At 39.0% G+C, this 19814-nt stretch overlaps 1 protein-coding gene across 7 annotated transcripts in view; it reads right to left on the bottom strand.

Annotated features, from left to right (window-relative positions):
* The window catches only part of sox6 (SRY-box transcription factor 6), a 139804-nt gene that overhangs the window by 110637 nt on the left and 9353 nt on the right, over positions 1-19814 (bottom strand). For all 7 annotated transcript variants that reach the window (XM_008405228.3, XM_081605163.1, XM_008405230.3 and 4 more), the window contains exon 2: positions 6695-6765. The gene's annotated coding sequence lies outside the window, so the exon portion shown is untranslated. The remainder of the gene's footprint in view (positions 1-6694; positions 6766-19814) is intronic.

Genomic DNA, 19814 nt, shown 5'->3' with positions numbered 1-19814 from the left:
AGCAGCTCAGCACCCGTTCAAAGAGGGAGCTTCTGCCAAGAGCTGCCTCTGCTTAACCAAGTCTCCCACCATCTGCAACAAATGTGCTCTATTAAAGCAGTACCATATGGACAACAAGCTAGCTATTAACACGGCTTCAGCACATCCCTTAACCTAGCCCAGATTTCAAACTTCCAGTCAAATTGACTGCTGATTTAATGCACCGCCAGCAGCCATGTGGGTCTTGGCACACGTCGGCACGCTCAGTCTTCAGTCATTAACGGGCTCACATAGTGCGCAGCAAACAGTGAGACACAGAAGTTAGCCGCACAGAGCGCAGCAGTTACAGCATCCCAAGGTGGTTTGTACGCTCCCTTAAATAAACCAGTATGAAAATGGTGGGTAACGCCAATATTTTTCTGAAAAGTGAGCTAAGACTAAAGGATTCAACAGCTCACAGTAGAGAAAACACGTTAGCATCCTAGCTAATGGCTTAGAGTTTGAAGATGCACAACAAGGAGATAAGCGTGGGGACAGGATGTATACTTTCAAGTACCATGAAGACATCTCATTCTCGTCTGAGTCACATGGTGACCTAAAGAACTTTCATGTATCCATTATCTCTTTCTTGTAATTATGATGCATCTGTTAGAAAAACTTTTCTTAAAGATAACACAGCTAATCATTTTTTTGTGGTTCTAGACTTCACGATAGGCTATAGCATTTTTTTTCATATATTTTTCAACTCCACCTGTCTCTGAAGCTGATATTTTGTTTATAAAATTGCATGCAAATAATTTGCAATTGGGTACATTTCCAAGAAAAATAGCATTTAACCAGGCACTTCAAAGAGATTCTCCACCAGTATCAAGAAAGACTTTGACTGATTGAGGACTTCAGTTCCATCTATGCAAATGATGGACATAGCAAAGGAATTAGCTGAAAAAAATGTGAGATATGAAATATCATATGAATATCCTGGCCATTGTTTTGACAGCGGTAGCCTTGTACCTTCTGCCTATGTGTGTGCTCGCTTTTAGTTCGACTTTTGAATAGTGTTATTACATGAACAGGATCATTCAAATACATTCAGGGATGTTTTGTAGGCCACTAAATAACTTTATCTTTCCCACCGAACTACAAAAATGGCCGAACGTGATAGAGTGGAACATTTTGCGATCTGGAGGGCGGTGGGTTGTGAAGTACCTCATTCGCATTTGAAGAGTCCACAACAAAATGAGATGCTGTCAGACGCACTTCAGAACATGGGTAAAAGAGGGGCTTGTGGAACTATAATAACGAGGAATTCAGACCAAAGCATTGCATTTCCACTTTTGACACAACACAATTGAATGATTTAAATGTGAAAAGGAAGGACTTAAAAACACCATATATTCACTTAAAAAAAAACAAACAAAAAACATATGCCTAAAATCTTGTTCCTTAAGAAGCTGTACGCTTCTTAAGGAAGCGTACAGCTTAAGTAGCGTAAGCCATTATGTTGATGTCATGGCTTACAAGGCCATGACATTAACATCTCATTTCCAAATGATGTCAAACTTTACATGTAAAAGTATGACTCATAAGACAGTAACATAAAGTAATTTAGGCAAGGGAAATCATTTCAGTAATCTTAGTCGTCCTGAAAAGAGAAACAATCTGAATTAATTTCAGAGACAAACAAACAGTAAAATCTCTGCCGATGCTAAAATGATCAGTTAAAGATCTTTGTGGTGAAATTCAAATAGATCTCTCAAAGTTCTCTTAGATGTTATGGCTGATAAGTTACTTTTGGTTTGAGAAAAAAGAAGATGGGGATAGAAAAAGGAATTTATAAACTATTCATAAATTCCCCTTGAAAAAAAAACGGATAGTTGAAATAGCACAAATCAGAATACAGTGATAATATGCATCTGCACCTTTTTGTAGGATACACAAGGACACACACCTTCAGTTCCCTTAACTAATCTGAATTAGTCCAAGTGGTGCTACTGTCCCTGTAGCACATCATACAAATGCACACATCGCTCACACACACACACAAATTTCAGTCAGCGTTACCAGATGAGTAGTGAATTAATTTGTGTGAGCCACTCCAACATTAGGAAGGTGTGTTGAAAGGTGTCTGCTCATGTTTCAAATTAAACGCGCTGCTGGTCAGCATTAGCACCTCGACACCCGTCGGCAACTGACACTTAGGGAGCTGGGGGGTGGGGGGATGGCAGAAGGGAGGGGATCCCATCCCCTGTTCACACTGGAATAATTAGAACATGTCAGGAAGAATTAATTTTCTCATTTTTCAAAAGGATACACAGAAATTACCATGTTATTATATGACAGGGTCCCTGGGAGGATTGGATTAAATTTGATTTCTTGTGCAGCCCACACAACAAATTAAAGTCATAAATAAGATGGAAAGAAGCGGGCACAGAGCATATGTTTATGGCAATGAGTGAAGCCAAGGGAGCAGAAACAACCATCTTCATTTCATTTTATTTAAATCAGGCCAACACCGTGTGTCTGAATGACAGCAGTTGCTAATGGGACAATATTAGAGGTTTCTTGATATTAACACAGAGGTCTTACAACTTCAGCCGAAGACACGTAAAATAAAAAAAATGTGTGGGCTTGTACACCATTCTATTCTACACAGGTGTCACTAGTAACTATGGTTATGCCATTATAAACTTTTATAAATTTACATATTTAATTGTGTTCATAATTTTTCCACACTTTAAAAAGAGGAGATCCTACAAAATAAAACAAAATGTTTCTAGTGTCTTTTAGTGGTTCATATGTATCAAGCCCTCTAAAACGAGAAGTTACCAACACATATGGACACTGAGTTAATAAACACGGCATCAAGACGACCTTTTGAATAAAATTATGTCATCTGAATATGTAGATGCTTATTGGCGGCTCCAGGACAACAATATAGAAAATATTATTTTTTCGTTTTGCTGAAGAACAACATGTAGTTTATGCCATAGTGATGATAGGTAGCTCCATCTTTGAGACAGTGGCTAAACGTTTGAGATGTCTGAGGGTATTGTTTGTTAGCTTAATGTTTCTCAGATAAGAAAATCTGTTCCTTTACCATCGTTCTATGAGTACAAGTACAAAACACCTGTTGATGTCTAAGATATTAAATTAATCAATAACCTTTTCGGTAAACTTTCCTCCTGCAAGTTTAGCTGCACATCCAACTTATGTGTTCTCACTGTCTGAACCAGATAAAGTGTAGAGAAATATTTTATTTTACAGCTCTTTTTTTCAGAAATGGAAATAAGTAGAAGCTGCAAACTTGAAAAGAATTGAAAGAGTTCTAAAAATTATCATATATGTTCTTTAACCTTTTAACTGCTCCATAACTTTTATTTGTAGTTTCCTATGATCTTCAGAATGTTTGAATGATATATATTTAATAAAAAGTCACTCACATAATGACACATTTATGACAATTTTGGCTGAATGTGCCATTGCCCAAAAAATACAATTTTGACATTGAAATCAAACAATTTGGGGTTGTTTGAGTTCATTCTTAATTTCTTGCTTTCTAGAAATAATAAAACTACAACTGAGAAAAACGAAAAGTCTGATTAAAGCAGCATTTCCAATTGGATCACAGGATTAGGATGTGATAAAGTCTGCATTGAGAAACATGTACTGAATAGATCCAAAATGTACATAGCTTTACTCTTGAGGCCCAAATTATGCTTGTTAGCTCAGAATTACAATGTAGTGTCATCTTAGCTGAGGAGGTTTTTTTTTTTTCCTTTATCTCTGCAGAAATGGGCTGCCATTAGACCGTAGTGCTCCCCTGGGCACCACAAACTTTAAATAATTTGCGAATCAATTAACCGGCTACTCACAATGCAACAAGGATTTCACACTCTAGGGTTGTGGTGCATTATCAGCTGGAGACGATTCATGGCTTTTTGGGAGAAAAGCTCATGGCTGAAATCATTAATTCGTTTTACCAGACTTTTAGTTATGCGTTGCTTTCTACAGCTGGTGTGAAAGAAGATTAATGGCATCTTCTCTGGTCCTCTTCTCTGACAGGAGTGTGTAGAGGGGAAAACTCTATCTCATAATAAAAAGGGTATGTAAAATACGAAGCAGGACAACAGAAAAATCCACATTGGCCTTTTACTCTTATCTTTTTTTTATGCTGTTAAATGGAAAGTGGGCATAACAACACTGCACAAAATATAATCATCAGGTAAAGGACAGATTTTGCGAGCTGCTTCTATGGAAAAGCTCAATAAAACTGAAGTAAGTTTTACACCTTTTCCACCATCGACATCTAAACAATTAACATTGACCAACTCAGCTTTGGGATTTACTGAAGTCTTTGTGGCTGATTAATTTAAAATCATTGTCATGCAATTTCTGTTTGGCATATTGACCACAATCATTGGAGGGTCAGTGGATTTGAAGAGACTCATTTGTTGGATAATAGACACAGAGAAGTCATTCACCGGTTTTTCATTTTCATTTTAGGATGAAGTGGTGTTTATTTAATTTCACTCAAAATGGCTCCCCGCATCCCACTGGTGGCCCATCAACACCGGCCCGAACAGCTGAGAGGATTTGTGGCAGCAGCTTATTAGATAAACGGTAAATTAACAGAATGTACATCCCTTCAGGTGGTCGCAATGTACTCTCAGGTGTTTCCAGAGGGGTCTGATTGAGTCCAATTAAGCATGTTACATCAGACGCACAAACTAGATTACTTCCAGTCATTTTTAAAGATTAATTAAGCCTCTAAGTCAAAATATTCAGATTCTTGATTGTATGAAAATCTAGCTAAATGTGAAGGGGGGGCGGAACCACAGTAAATCTGCTGGGGATTCATGCCAGGTTATCTTCTGTAACAAATAATGACAGGAGACTAATAACCTTGCAAACTTTCGCCATAAACACGTCAGTTCAGTGTGTGTATGCTCAAACGTGATTAGCGTCAGGAAACGCCTTTTTTAACCAGCACATGCAGGTAACATGATGTTAATAAGATATTCAACCACGTTCATGCATTTTTTTTTATTTATTTATTTTTTTTCGCTTTCTGGTGTTTGCATTTTTCTCACCTGGTTTTTGTTATTGTTTGGGGGGAAATATTTGGCAAAAAGTTTGAATAAGTAAAGGCACAGATTAAACATTGAAAACTGTAGTCATTGTTATACTTATTGTCATAAAACGCTTACACAGAGATTGATCGTTTAACCTATACATATTAATTTTGCATTATCCAACTTCTTTATATTCATAGACTGTTGTCATATCATATCATATCTTTATTCCAGACACAAAAAGGTCCATAGTAAAAAGGTAAAAACAAGTAAATGAAAAAAAAAATGAGATACTCCAGCTTGTCAATCATTACTTTCTCCTCCTCCAAACTTGTGAGCACGTAGTAGTCATTCCTCTCTGCTAAAATGACTGTGCTTTACTGTTTTGTTGTAACACACACATAGCAAACACCATGATGTTGCTGCAGCGTGAGGAGTTTTACAGGAGGTCTACTCGGCGTGTCTTATGGACCATGAAGGGTCTGTGAGAAAACGAACCATGCATCAATCGTATTGGGCCCTTTACTCAGGTAATGTTTTTTCTAAAAACTTGAGAACTGCAGCTGTTATTACAATTATAATATATTTTTAGTAATGTTAACTGTATTAATCAAATCAACATGTCTTATTTTAGTAGCAGTACGAATGGTTTTTACGGTTTTTTTTCTTTTTTTTTCTTTATTTCAAACAGACAAAAAGTAAAACAAGAAAAAACTATTTAAATTAAAACAAATTATCATGCCCAATTGACATGCAGTTTTACATGATCTGTTCTGTTTTGCTTTAAACAAAAGCAAATTGTGCCCTCTATGTCTGTTTTATAAAACAAAACCACAGTATTCTTACCAAAGATTATCATACCATACCACATCATTGCAATCTGTATCAATAAACTGTTCTTTTAATCATTTATTGTGCAGTGCTGTTAATATATTTTACATTGTGAAATGTCCAGTTTGTATTTAAATCCATTCCTTGTTAAATGGAGCCTGACTGACAGATGACTGAGTGCTAGAATCAGGTCTGTGGTTGACAGGTGTGCTCTCCTGTGAGCAGGAGGCATTGTGTGATGAGAAATAGCATGATCAAACAATGGTAAATGGCCGTGAACTTTGAATTCAGACAGACATTTCAAAAGCTGTTATTGAGGAGCTTCCCAGCCACAATATTATGATTCCCGTGGCAACTCCAATGACATTTATAAGAGAAGAATAATATCAACTAAGTTCTTGACTTTTATTTGTTTAATATCGTGGATAGATTTTCATTAGAAAACCTGCACTGCCTGCAGCTGCAAAAAGAGGGTTAACGTAATATTCGTGCAGAGAGGATCCAGGCGTATTTAACGCTGCTTTAAAGTACATCTGATTTCACGACAAAAATATTGCTACGTCTCTTTAGATGTTTAAAGTAAAGCTTCCAAAGATAAATTTCGATGCACAATTCCAACAAAAATAGGCTGATATTTGAGAAAAAGGGTCTGTCAGCACTGTTGTGCCTGAAACTGTTTAATTGTGCATACAATGTGAGTCTATCTAATTGTCCACCTCATTTAATGCAGGTGTTCGGTGTGGGTGAAAGGCAGCGGGGGTGTGTGAGACGTGGCAAGACAGAGACAGCTGAAGAGGCAAAGTGATACTTACAAAAACTGAAAGACTCAATCCCCAGCTTCCAGCGATCACTGGTTGGTTGACTTTGAACTCATGTAAAAAACCTGGAGAGTGACAGAGAAAAAGACCATTTTATACATACATACATTCTTCGAGTGTAGTTTCATTTGACTAAATTAACATCAAATTAAAAAATAGCTATAATCGTTTCAGTTTGCAAAAAGGCAAGTGGGATCAAAAACTCTTGACTGTGGGACAGATGAGCTAAAACAGCTGTAGCGCCTCTCTGTCCTCATAGTTGTCGATAATATAAGTCTGCTCTGCAGTCTCTCCTCAGCTACCTCATTAATCTACCATCCCATCTGCAGATTTCACTAATAAATAGCTTGCATAATAAACCAGTTGTTTTATTTCACTTTTCCATCTTCCATCCAGCACCGACACCTAGTGATTTATTTGGAGGCCATGCTCTGCTAGTTCAAGCGTGTCTCTTAAAGAGCCGGTAACTCTGTTAGAGAGCTTACAAAGCAACATGAAGCTCCAGGCCAGAGTACATTCACTCCACCTGAGACATCTTTTCTTTTCTGCACACCATTGGAACTATGTAAGAATTGTAACTGATCGTTTTTTATTAAAAATGACAACTGTGTAAAAAACACTGTCAATGTGATCTTTCAAATTATACGAGTCCTAAAAGATATTTCTGTTTATCTATATAGCACTAATTCACCATTGCTGCTGCCATCTCTTAGGACTTTAAAGGACAAATGAGTCCAATTTATATCCAGATATAAATATTCCAAGGTAATCCAATACAATCCAACCATACAGGCAGATTCAAATGAAATTACATACATTACATAATTCCTTGGTTACTTAATTAGGGAAGCACAGCTAATTGCCTAGAGTCATTGACTTTGCACCAATTCCTTCTCCAGACTCCAGACCAGTACGTGGTGGCAGTGGACAGTTAATCACATTGATAAATTAACGTTGCAGCAATCCCTTATCCTCAGTAAACACATGGCAATGGTGGAAAGAACTGATTTCCTGTTTATCAGGAAGAAAACTCCAACCGAAGTGGGCAAAATTCAAAACACCTTAAACTGAACACTTTTCTATCCACAAGTTTCAGTGCTATAATAATATATATCCACTCTACACTTTCACTAGACAACCTTCTTAAGTTTATTTAAGTTTCCTCAGTTAAAAACTGTGTTGCTGCATTAAGGCTTTAAATGAAGTGGAGGCAGTCACATCTCACAACTGGCTAGAATTATTGTAACGCACTCTGCCTTTTGCTCCCCGATATAGACGACTGGTAACAAACAATCACTGCCTGAGAGTTCGACACTGACCTTTTCATTCTTACAAAGTGCCTACAATTCCCAAACCAACTCATTGTCACGAGTATGTGCATTTCATCCATCTATCCGTTATCCTACATGCTTATCCCTAGTGGGTTTGCGAAGGGTGCTGGTGCCTGTGGGGCGAGAGGCGGGGTACCACCTGGACAGGTCACCAGTCCGTCGCAGGGCATGTACGTTTCAGGGTTTTGATATTTTGTTGTTAAAAAAAGGTGGCATTTAGAAGAATTTGACTCAGAACAATTGGGAAGAATTGACAACACAGAAATACCAAGTCATCAGACCAGGAGGTGGAAAAGCTCAAGGCTTGTTTGTGTTCATTTTCACATATGATCTTGTTTTTCACAATAAGCCTGGATCTCATTACCAGCCAATTTATACAATTAGTCTGCTTCTACACTGCCAATTAAACAAGGCCAAGGGTTTTTTGAGGTCATGCTTAACTGATCTGTCACTAATTTGCAGCGCAGCCCCTCAGTCTTCCATTGCCGGGGCCAATAAGCCACTATCAACAAGGCTGGATAAATATATAGAACGGCCGAAGCATTGTTGTCGGAGCACAGCAGAATCTGCTGCGGGGGAGGCTGGAGGGCGAGCAGAGTGAGACGGGCCTGAATGTGGCAGCCTTGAGGCTATAGAAGTGACAATGGGAGTGAGGGGACCCCTGTGACCTCAGCTGAATGGAAAGCTGCTCCATACAGCGGCACATTGCTTCCACCACAAAAAAACATCTTTTTTTTTTATCCTTGAAAGATTGTTTGCACATTTTTACAAGATATTCTTTACTTTATTGTCATAGATATTATCGTAGAAAGTTCATTTCCAAAAGTAAAATGTTAATGAAAAAAAAAACAACCTGATAAGCACAGCTGTAGGTCTTGTTTATTTAATGCAACAGGAACTCAGGTATAAAAGGAGCAGCCTCACTGGCAACCTGAATAGTTTTCCTCTATTTCACCGTTCTCAACCAGCACCATATGCAGCAACCCATTCCTGTCTTTACAAATACGCGTAATTTACTTTTAATAGCCATTAGTGCACACCAACAGTCCCAGCCTGTGGGATAAAGGACATATTCCATAGATGGCAACTCTGTAAACCCTTTTGTCTATTTAACTGAGAGCTCTTGTAATCACAGAGAGTGATAATAACAACAAACCTTTCAAATAATGATTTGATGTTAATTGAGAACAAAGAGATAAATAAGACATGGGGTGCTGCATTATTTATACACTGGTTATTATAGTTAATTATTTTCTTTTTTTTTTTTTTTTTTGGAGTGGGGAAAATCACAAAAGAATTTATAATTGTAAATAATGAGCAAAGCCAGATGATATTATAATGAAGCAAATGCAGGAATCTCTGGTGTTCAGTAGTCAGTGTCAACTGTTGCAGCAACATGCAGGAGCCTCTTTTTATATCCCACCTCGGGCTCAGAAACGTTAAATGAGCTCTCTTTATTACCAATTATATTATAGCATCAGTGCGTTTTCTCTTTTTTTTTTTTTTTTACAACCAATTCCAGTTAATCGTTTTTTTTTTGTCTATTGTTAACGACGTGAGACGGAAGAGGACTGCGCTGAAATGATCTCACCGCACTCAAAATACCAGAGGTTTTGCTCACAGGTAACAAGTTTCAAACAGACTGATGCAGCTGGACATCAAAGGCGCAAAAAAACAGAGCTCACAGTCACCTGTGGCATTTCAGTCAAAGAGTGCCCTTTTTCTTCAGCCCTGGCCGCATAGCATCGCAATCTTTTGCACACACACATTCACTCGCACGCATGTTCACTAAGGAAGAAATACTTGGAAGCAAATAAAGCTCAAGCTGTAAGTAAAGTTTTTACTTACACCGTAATAACAAAAAAAATAAATTAATGGAACCACTTTGCACAGTACTGGTGCTTTGAATAACATACCGAGTATAAATCACAACCTCAATCTCTACATCAATTATTATTGCCATTTAAGTCTAGTCCTGTTGTACAGAAAATGAAACACAGTAAAGGATTTCATATTAACAGTCTTCACTTTGTAAGTGTTTGTTTGGTGTGGAATGTGCCGAATATTACTCTGTCTGACTTTTAGTCTCATCCCCCCCCCCCCCGTAATAATGACCCAAATTTTAAATAGCTCTCCAAAACCTAAGACTACATGGCCACGATTGACTCCTGTTCGCCTCTCACTGTCTTTTCTTCATGAAGCTCCAACCCCAACCAGGAAACTTAAATAAATAGTGGTAAACTCAAACCGGAGCAATTTCTGTAGATGCACGGATCGTGGAGTTGATCACTAAAAGAAGAACATGCAGAAACAATGATCACTGTAAAATACAGCCTGCACCAGCTGTGCCAGTTCTTCAAAACAAAGCTTAAGTTGAAAGCTACGCTGCGGCTATAGCTGTGAGGAATTCCACTTCTGAGAAGGTTTTACAGAAGCTGCAACCTCAAGACAAAACCACAAAGTAAAGCCATAGGTGAGAAAAAGGTAATGTTGCACTGGTATGGTATATAATTTGAAATATTAGGATCTATCAGTGTTATATTTTAAACCCAGGTTAGAGCCGTTTTGTTTTTCCTGAAGCTGAAGACCTCTGTCAACTTTCCTCTTCACCAATTTGAACCACCATTTCATAGCCATGTGTCTCTGTTCGTTTGTCTCATGTTCCATGTGTCATAGTGCATTCTTCTATTTCTCCAGGTTGTCCATTTTGGAAAAATGAATTTATTTTACAAATAAATCTATTTAATTGTAAAAACAAACTCCTATTTAAAAAAATAAAAATAACGGACTTTCTTCTGCCTGCAGAAGCTTCATTTATAGATCATCATAGAAGCACATTTAAACAATATTTCAGTTTTTATTTGTGAAATGTAAGATGAAATTAGTGGTCTGATTTAGTGATGACAGAAAGTACTGAATCTTTTACATTTTAATTGGAGAAGTTCAACAAATAGAAATAAATTAGAGACAAGAGTTCCAGACTTATATTTAAGCATATTTAACTACATGGTGCTTTATTGCATACAGTTTGATTCTCTTCAAAAATACATTTTAACATGTCAACGCTGGTCAACACTTTGTCCTACTTTGCCTGTTCTGACTTAGTTCAAGCGGTGATTAACGCACTTAGATTTCTATTAATTCAGCCTTTAGCTAGGGCATTTTTTGTATTTTCTGCGATAGAATGATGTGTCCCTGCTGCATACTCTGCATGTGTGTTGCAGCTATGTGTGGATATGCATGAGCAAGCTAAAACTTTTACTTCAAGTCCTGCTTGGAATTTGTCCAGATCTGCAGCACGTTTATCAAAAAAAACTAAATAAAAATCCTCCCAATCCTCCATCCCAAATCCTCACTCTCCTCTTCGTCCGAACACGCTAAAGTAGGAATTCTGCAGAGTTAGTTATTTTGACAATAGAGTAATCTATGCCATCAGTAGGCTTGCTCCCTACCTGGGCGCAGTGTGGTTATCTCTGCAGAAGCAGCAGCCACACAGTCAGCCTGGAAACTGCACGAGGGACTTTGGGACGCAATGAGATGGGGCTGTAACAGTGGTCCCGGCGGAAATAGCGGAAAGGCTAAGGAGAGGGGGGTGCTGGGGGTAAAGAGGTGAAGCCCAGAATGTTCTGGCAAAAAAAAAAAGTCTGATATTGTAACTGAACAAGTAAAATTGGCTGTTCTGTATCCAGCTCTGCATTTTTTTTCTATTGATCTCGGATCATCTGCGAACAAGGCTTTTTTTTTTCTTTTTTTTTTTGCTATAGTGAAAAGTAAGAGGACTTAAAGGCATTCCAAGGCAGCTGTGAAGAACAAAAAAAAATCCTCCACTATACACCAGAAAGACAATTTGTATTTCTGCAAGAGACTGTGATATTGAGTTATTTGGTGCTGCAAACGTGGTCAGTCACATGCAAACAGCTGTTATATACTCCAGCTCACCGTTACTTGTCACGGCCTTACAAATCTCTCTCGTTTTATCTTTCCTCTGTTTCTCTCAGACTGCCGGGGCTCCTTTTTTTCTCTCTCTCTCCTTCTTTCTCTGTCTCCTGACACTGACACTGAAATACATCAGACCAGACACTCACAAAACGTTTCACGCCTGTGTGTCAAGAATGACTACCAGAATGTCACTCCTGTTAAAATATCTTTGTTGAGAGTGAAACAGTGGCCAGTATGTTTTGGCAGAGCTGATGTAAGTTGAGGAAGAAGAGCTGTGGCTTCCTTGCTGTGAGTTTGCTACAAGGTTGGTAGATACACCTCACAGTGGATGAACAGAGCTTTCATATGCTTAAGCAAGTACATTATCTGTCATTTTCTTTGTATTGCTTACCAGGAATAAAAGTCTGTTCATTCAGTAACAGTGTTGAGGTGAAGTGAAAGGAGAGAAACAACCACCCAGAAAGAGTGTTTTCCTCCACAGTAGACAGCTTTCACTCCCAATGGTTCCTAAGAGGCTGCTGTGCAACTCAGGGTGTTTTTTTTTTCTTTCTTTCCTCTAACATTATTTTTACTCCAAAGGCTGTGAAGAGAGAGAACAGAATAAGCTTGTCTTTTGGCACGCCAAGGAGCCCTTTTCTTAACTTCCAAGGTATATACACGTATTTCCTTTCCTTTTTCTTTTCCTATCCTTGTCTCTTTCTCATTCGGCGTGGGGCTTTGTGTTTGTGCGTGAGTTGGGGGGGTTGGAGGGTCAGGGGTATGAAAACAAGTCTCTTCCTCTCTCCCAGGTAATGTGTTTATTTTCCTGGACCCATCTTCTAGTTTACTACACGGTGGCGTTTCTCCCCTCTTATCGCCTGGCCCTCGTGGGGCACTTTAGCCCCTCAAATCCTGTTCACCACATACTGGTTTTAGAATCTGTGAAATGAGTGCTAGAGAAGCGTGGCCACAATGTCTGTCTGTGTTGCTACTGGACTCAAATGGGCTCTGTGCTTTTTTTTTTTTTTTTTTTTGTCCAGGGAGATGCATAAATGGAAGTTTTTAACACCTCAAAGGAGGCTGGGCCTTTGTGGAGCCACACTAGAGAAGCCTGACAGTCTCCTGAGGAGGTAGACACACTGAGTGCTGCGGGACAAAGGGCTGGAGGAGCAGAATCAGCAGGGGCATCACTCCGTTTTGGGGCACCACGCACGCACATTCACGTGAATACCCACGTATATGTGACCGCGCTTACATGCACGCAAACAACTCCTTCCAAAGGAAAGAGTGACGTGTTCATAACTGTCTGCAAACACAAGCGACCAAAAGAAGTAGCTCTGGATAATGTGTCGTAACAGCTGTTTTATGTACGAAATCTGCTAAATTATCTGAGCAGAAATTCTGACATTTGTAATGCAACTTTGTTTAAAGCATGTGTGTGTGTGTGTGTGTGTGTGTGTGTGTGCGTGCGTGCGTGCGTGCGTGCGTGCGTGCGTGCGTGTGTGTGCGTGCGTGCGTGTTTTTGTGCGGCGACGTGGGGGATCAAAGAGCCTGCAGCAGTAACCAAATAATAAAAGAGCATGAACACAAACGGGTCTCCGCGCAGTAAAAATCAACATACAGTGCTAACTGTAAATAGGCTCATATGTGATTGTATAAACAAATCCGATGAAAATGTACAACCAGCAAACCAACATTTCTCCCTTTATTGATTTCAGTTCCAGTGTTTGAAAATAATTTGCACATTTCCATCTCAATTTTCCTTTTTTTTTTTTTTTTTTATTTCACTCCTGAGTACGGCCCAACAGCTGGCGTTTACAATCACGCTTTATGCTGTTTAGATGTCTACAATAAGCATTTAGATGCAAATATGTCTGCCTTACAAAAGACTTGCAACTTCTGTTAGAAGCAACATAATCAACCTGCAATTGTCTCCGGGCTCTGAGTGGTTTCCAGTTACAAGGCCTAAGCCGCGAGCATCTGTATTCAAATGATTCTCCATCTCGGAAGCGGTTTAGCGTGGATGTTTTCCATCGGTACTGCGCTGAAAATCAATCACATGGTGAATTAAACCAGAAAGAAAACAACTGATCCATAAATGATCAGGTTACAACAAGGCATTGGAGTCCACAAATTATCCTGCACTTTTCCTCGTTTTCAGAGGGGCGGGGAAAGCATGCAATTCTTTTCCAACAAAGTCTTGTGTTATGGTCACAGATTATCAATTGGCAAATATTGATTGCAGTTGCAAGTCGAATAAGTTTTAGCATTAAGTCTTTGCATGTAGGAGATGGGAAAATAATCCAAGTTGGGGAAAGTCACTCAACGCTGTTCTCCGTGTTATAACAGCATTTCTCTCTGTTTGTCTGGATCTGGTTAAAACTGCAATCTACAAACCAATCCAGCTACAGTTTTTAATTTTTTCTTTCTTTTGGTGGATTACTGAACCAAATTAATGGTTCAGTAATCTATTTAACCAGAAGGAAACTTCTTTCAGGAAAAAAAAAATGACTGAAATCTTATAAGATTTACACTTGGCGTAAATAAAAACAAGGCCAAAGTGCATTCGGCCACAGTCTAAATCTGATGATAATGTTAGTTCTTCGCTCTGCCTCTCCTGCCCCAATTACTCAGACAATTAATATTACAACCTTTTGGTTTTGTGGGTTTTTTTTGTTTTTTACAGAGGTCATTTGTCTTTTATTTCTTGAAACCCACAATTAATGGCGGTGTTTTCAAATGCAAATGAGTCCATTTAGGAGGAAAGGAAATGATCAGTTTAGGAATATTTCTGCCTTCTTAATCTTCTAAAGAGGGAAATGATTTAAAAGGAGGACACAAATCTCCGGTGACATGGCAGGAACCGTAGGGGAGCCTTCCTCTCTCCCTTGTTTCTCATTCTCTCCTTCTCTTCTTTTTTTTTCATGCCTCAGCCCCATTTCCTTCTCCTCTTTTAGCCCTGATTTTCGTCCTGGAGGAGGTTGGAGGGCCAGAAGATGAGGAAAAGGAGCTCAGGGCAAGCCTCTGCTTTGCTTGTCTCGTCATAGGAAACAAATGTAGTGTTTGAGCCACTGATTACCGTTCTAATTGACTTTAACACTCCTTTTCTGGATTAAAAAAGGGTCTTTGAATTGAAAGGTCAAATTACCTCTACAGCCAGGCAATAAATAAGTCAAACAAGGTAAGAGGTTCTTGCCAGCATATGTTAGCGGCAAATTTAATTAGCAGAAAACAGGAAGCTCTTCCATTCCAAACTGTATTGAAAAGAGCCGGCATTCCAGTCTGAACCATGCAGCAAAGGAATAAAAAAAAGGAAAAAAAAACTTCAAATCAATTACACTCAGTAGTTCAAGTTAAGTTGTTCATAAAATGCTTCGAGTTGTTTTGTATGTGCCAAGGCATAAATCTTAATCACGAGCGCAGAACCAAGCGACATTCTTGGTTATTTATTCTTTTGCAATTTAAATGAAAGATTTTACCCATTATGTAAGATACCATATAGTTCTATTGTCAATTGATTTCAGCACAAAGAGAGGAAATGGGCATGAAGAGAGGCTGCAGTCTGGACTGGAAGCACAGAAGGTGGCCAAGAGGGGCACAGAACAAGAGAATGAGAAAGGGGCTCTACACCCAACAAGCTACAATGTGGCCTTTGTGACATAATGCTCTCTGCGCAGCAGATTGTGGAAAATACTTCAAAATTTACTACTTTGCATATCCAGCAATAACAACTGACATCACAGCCAGTCCCTATATATTCCACGTTTCTGGATGGGTTTCACTTTTAGCGCAGAGGGAGGGGGTAAGAAAAACACTGTCAAGCTGTTATTATATTCCCATCATGTCCTGGACGCCCATTACGCCATGGCACAAGCAATGGTAAAACTGAGAAACTCAGCAAGCCCAGGCTGCAAGGCATTGAGCTGAGACATAAAAATTCACCCAAAAAAAAAAAAAACTATTATCTGGAGCAAACTATGAAGTGTAGCAGAAAGACAAAGTTTATAAAAAAAACTGCACCTAGATGAATTATGTTGTTGTTATTGCAAAGGTTTAGTTTTTCTGCTTAGGCATTTTCGTCGGGCTAAAGTTCGCTGGCCTCAGCGTCAGGCCAAGGAGCTCCAGGTGTCGTTGCAGACGAAGAGCGACATAGGAGGAGGCCCTCAGAGGCAGCTGTCCACATGATATTAACTTGAATCTGGTGTTAACAGCACAACAGGTGGGTCACAAGAAATATATTTCCTTTTCACTTGCAAACACATGTTTCTTATTACGGTGCCCCCAAGCAAAAGTGCTACCGCTGCTCACCACAAACTGCTTTTCACATATATTTTACGTTGAATATGAGTATTTTCGTCGAAGCTACTTGAAGCATTCCTGTGGTTGGAAAAACGAAAATGTTAATAGTTTAAAATGTGTGTCAAGTCCTGAAGTAAGACGAGGTAAGGATTGGTTTTCTGCAACAAGCCATATTTTAACCACATGAGACAAGCGCAAGTTAAGAAAGCGTGCAAGCAGCTTTTAGTTAAAAGCTAAAGAAAGAAAAGAATTATCACAGAACTACATTTGATGAAAAACGTGGAGCTCAGTATTCAAGCTGTTAAAATATTTTTTTTTATCACAGAACAGTTCTGAATGGAGTGTGTGTGCATATGTGATAAACGCACACTCGAGTTAGTGTCCACGTGTGTGTCCATGTGTGCTATCCAACCGCCCCCTTTCTGATGTGGTTTTGGGCAGAGTGTGGCCAAACAGTAAAATGTTGAAATTGGAAAAAATATTACCCTTCTTTCTCCTGAATAGCAGAGAGATAAGCACCCCCTTTAGCAACGAAGCCAGTGGAGTTTAAGCTTATTATGAATACCTCTCAGAGCGCAGAAGCATGTACTGTAGAAATCAAAGGGAGTAATAGGCAGGTAAGCCAGTGTCATTTTAAGAAGGAAGTCAGTTGTGAAATTGTAAAATCTCAAGGCCCTGCTGACAATCTCCAGTCTTCAAAACAGTCCTCTGAATGTTTTTTTTTTTCTTATACCGAAAACTATCGCGGATTTGGAAAAGTTACAGGATGGTGAGGCGAACAGAAAGAAAATCCAACAGTCATCTCTCCATTAATGAAGGCCATTTATCTCTGAATAAACAGAGCATGCTCCAAAGTGAAAAAAGAATGTGTGATTCTATTGGCTTCCTAAAGTAGATGAGGCTTTGTACACCATTCCTCATGTTTCATGTTAAATTGGCTGTGAAAATCCACTCACATGCTAGAATTAAACTATGAAACAAAATGCGTTCACCTGCATTTCTCTCTCTCTTTCTCTCTCTCTCTTTTTTTGAGTTCCAGAAGCTGCTCGTCATGTGTCGGATGTACTCAAGAGAACAACATCAAATGTGAATTTGCAGTTCCGTGTTCGGCTTTTCATTTTGTGCCTAATAGCTTAAGCCATAAAGCTCCTCCGCTGTAGAGATGATACCACAACACGGTTGGTCCGAGGGAGACGAGGCTCAGAGGCGCACAGAAAATCTACAACACACCCACTCACACACTTTCGAATACCTGCAGGCTAATACGCACTGCGTGTGTGTTACTTTTTTTTTCTTCACTGAATATTCATCCATGTTTCCACATCATCTGCAGGTCTCCTAATCACAGTCACTTCCCCTTTAATCACAGGGCTCTAATTAGGTCCTAATAAACCATTTTGCCATCCTCTTGGAGCGTCTGTGTGTCACTCACACATCAAACCATGAAATACTATATTAAGGGGCTGTCAACCTCAAAGCAAAGCTCCTCCAGCAGCAGTGATACCGATACTGCAGGCACACCCCTCTTACACTAATTGAAATTATCGAAAGCTCTGCTTACATGCGACACTTGGTCATGTCTTAAACCATAGCGGGATAGCTGTGCCAGCGCTGAGGCTCTGCTGGTTTTTCTGATGTTAGATAATTGTTTAAACCTGAGTGGATATATTCTGCTCGTTCTGTCGAGTGTGGGGGGGGGGGGGGGGGAATCTTCTCACTAGCGCTTTCCTCCTGTTTCTTGTATTCTAATTCAGTCCAGAACTGGCTTCATGGAAAAGCCTCAGCGATCCCATGTTCATCTTGGAGAACCAATGTTGGGGACGATGATCACTGACCATAAGTTGATAATGATGACTGTTTAATTAGAAGCCTTTCTTTGGCCTGGCCATAACCCAAACTCCTCCACCCTGCAGATGGTAACCAATAAATTTAGCTTTTCTCAAGCATGAGGAGGAACATTGTACTTCCCCCAATGTATACCCTGAGCCCCACCCCTAACCAAGAACACAAAGCCTCTCACCCTGCTGAGGCAAAACCCCAAGCCAAAGCAAAGCCGCAGAAAAAAAGATGGGAAATTTCTGTAACTACATTTAAAAAAAAATCTTGGTCTTAAATGCATTTATCTAAATAATCAAAGTGAAATAAAGTTAATCCAATATGGACTCGAGTTTCCACTCTACCTCCTGTACTTCAGATTGCAGTGTGAGAAATTTGTTCATAGTCAAATTATTAGGGTGAAATTAATTTAAGCACATCACTCATTAATGTATAAGCACACATGACAATCACAAGAAATGTTTTTTTAAAAAGTGCTCATTACTTCAATCAGCAACAAAAACGACATTAGGTGGAAGTTTGGTTGTGCACAAACTTTCTGCAAACATATTGGAAATCAACAGTTTTGATTTTGAGTCTTGAATGTACCTTGTTCACACTGTAGTTTGATTCGTCCAAGGTTTTGCATTTCGATTTTGAGATTGCTAATTTTGTAGATAATGCCAGCTATATCTAAATGATGCTTGGGTCACAAGTTTAGGTAAACAAATATGGACAATTACATCACTTTTAAATTATGGACACTGCATTTTCAGTTGATTGCTAGTATAAAGGAACTCTGACCAATAAATTTACTAGCAAGTTGCATATAAAAATTCTTGGAAGGATCAAGATTTTTGCTGTTGTAATTGGATCAGTTTTGTTGTACTGTTTGAGTGGAATGACAAAAGTCTTCTATTCTATGCTAAATTTTAAGTAAACATATCTCAATAAAGTAATGTAATTCTTCAGATTGTTGTTTTGATTGACAACCCCTGGATTATTATGGGTTAAAATCTGGTCATACTTTATAACACTTCCTTGGGTTTGGGGGATTTTAGTTTTGTTCTTTTAAGCCGAGGAACAGATCAATACTTGACATCCAGGGAGTTGTAATGAAAGGTTGTGGTTCTTAAAGTTCGGAAACACTTACAAGAGATGTAGTGTTTTTTATCAAGTCAAAGCTAAAGACTTTTTTTCTGACAAACGAGCTTTGGCTAGAAAGTTATTGAGAAGCATATGATTGTAAAACATTGTAGGAAGACTTTTGATGACAATGCACCGTTTTTATAAATCTGTCCATTTTTCCTCCCTGAATTTCTCTCATCGTACTTCTATAGATATACACCATCTTTCATTCATCCTGTTTGATTGGAAAAAGAAAAAAAAAAGACTAAAATACCTGACACCTTCATCTGTTCTCACCAACCTGTCAATCACCCCGCTGCTGGCGAGCCTCCTCCCAGATGTTTCTATACCCATAATGCCTGGCAGAAACATCGCTCCGTTTTCTCTGTGTGTGTGTGTGTGTGCGTGTGTGTGTGTGTGTGTGTGTGTGTGTGCGTGTGCGTGTGTGTGGGTATATTGTATGTGGGTGGGTGGCGTGTGCCAGAGAGGCTCTCCCTACAGATTGTCAAAGAGCCTCATGGGAAATTTACTATTCAGCCAGACCGCAAGCTCTCTGTCATTTCAGCAGATTTCTGGGTTTTTTTTGGTCCCATTCAAGATGTAGTTTATCACAAATGCTACTT

This window comes from Poecilia reticulata, chromosome 3 (genome assembly GCF_904066995.2).
Source record: "Poecilia reticulata chromosome 3, P_reticulata-male-v2, whole genome shotgun sequence".
NCBI lineage: Eukaryota > Metazoa > Chordata > Actinopteri > Cyprinodontiformes > Poeciliidae > Poecilia > Poecilia reticulata.
The sequence above is the reverse complement of the archived record's forward strand: the minus strand, read 5'-3'. Positions and strand labels throughout refer to the sequence as shown.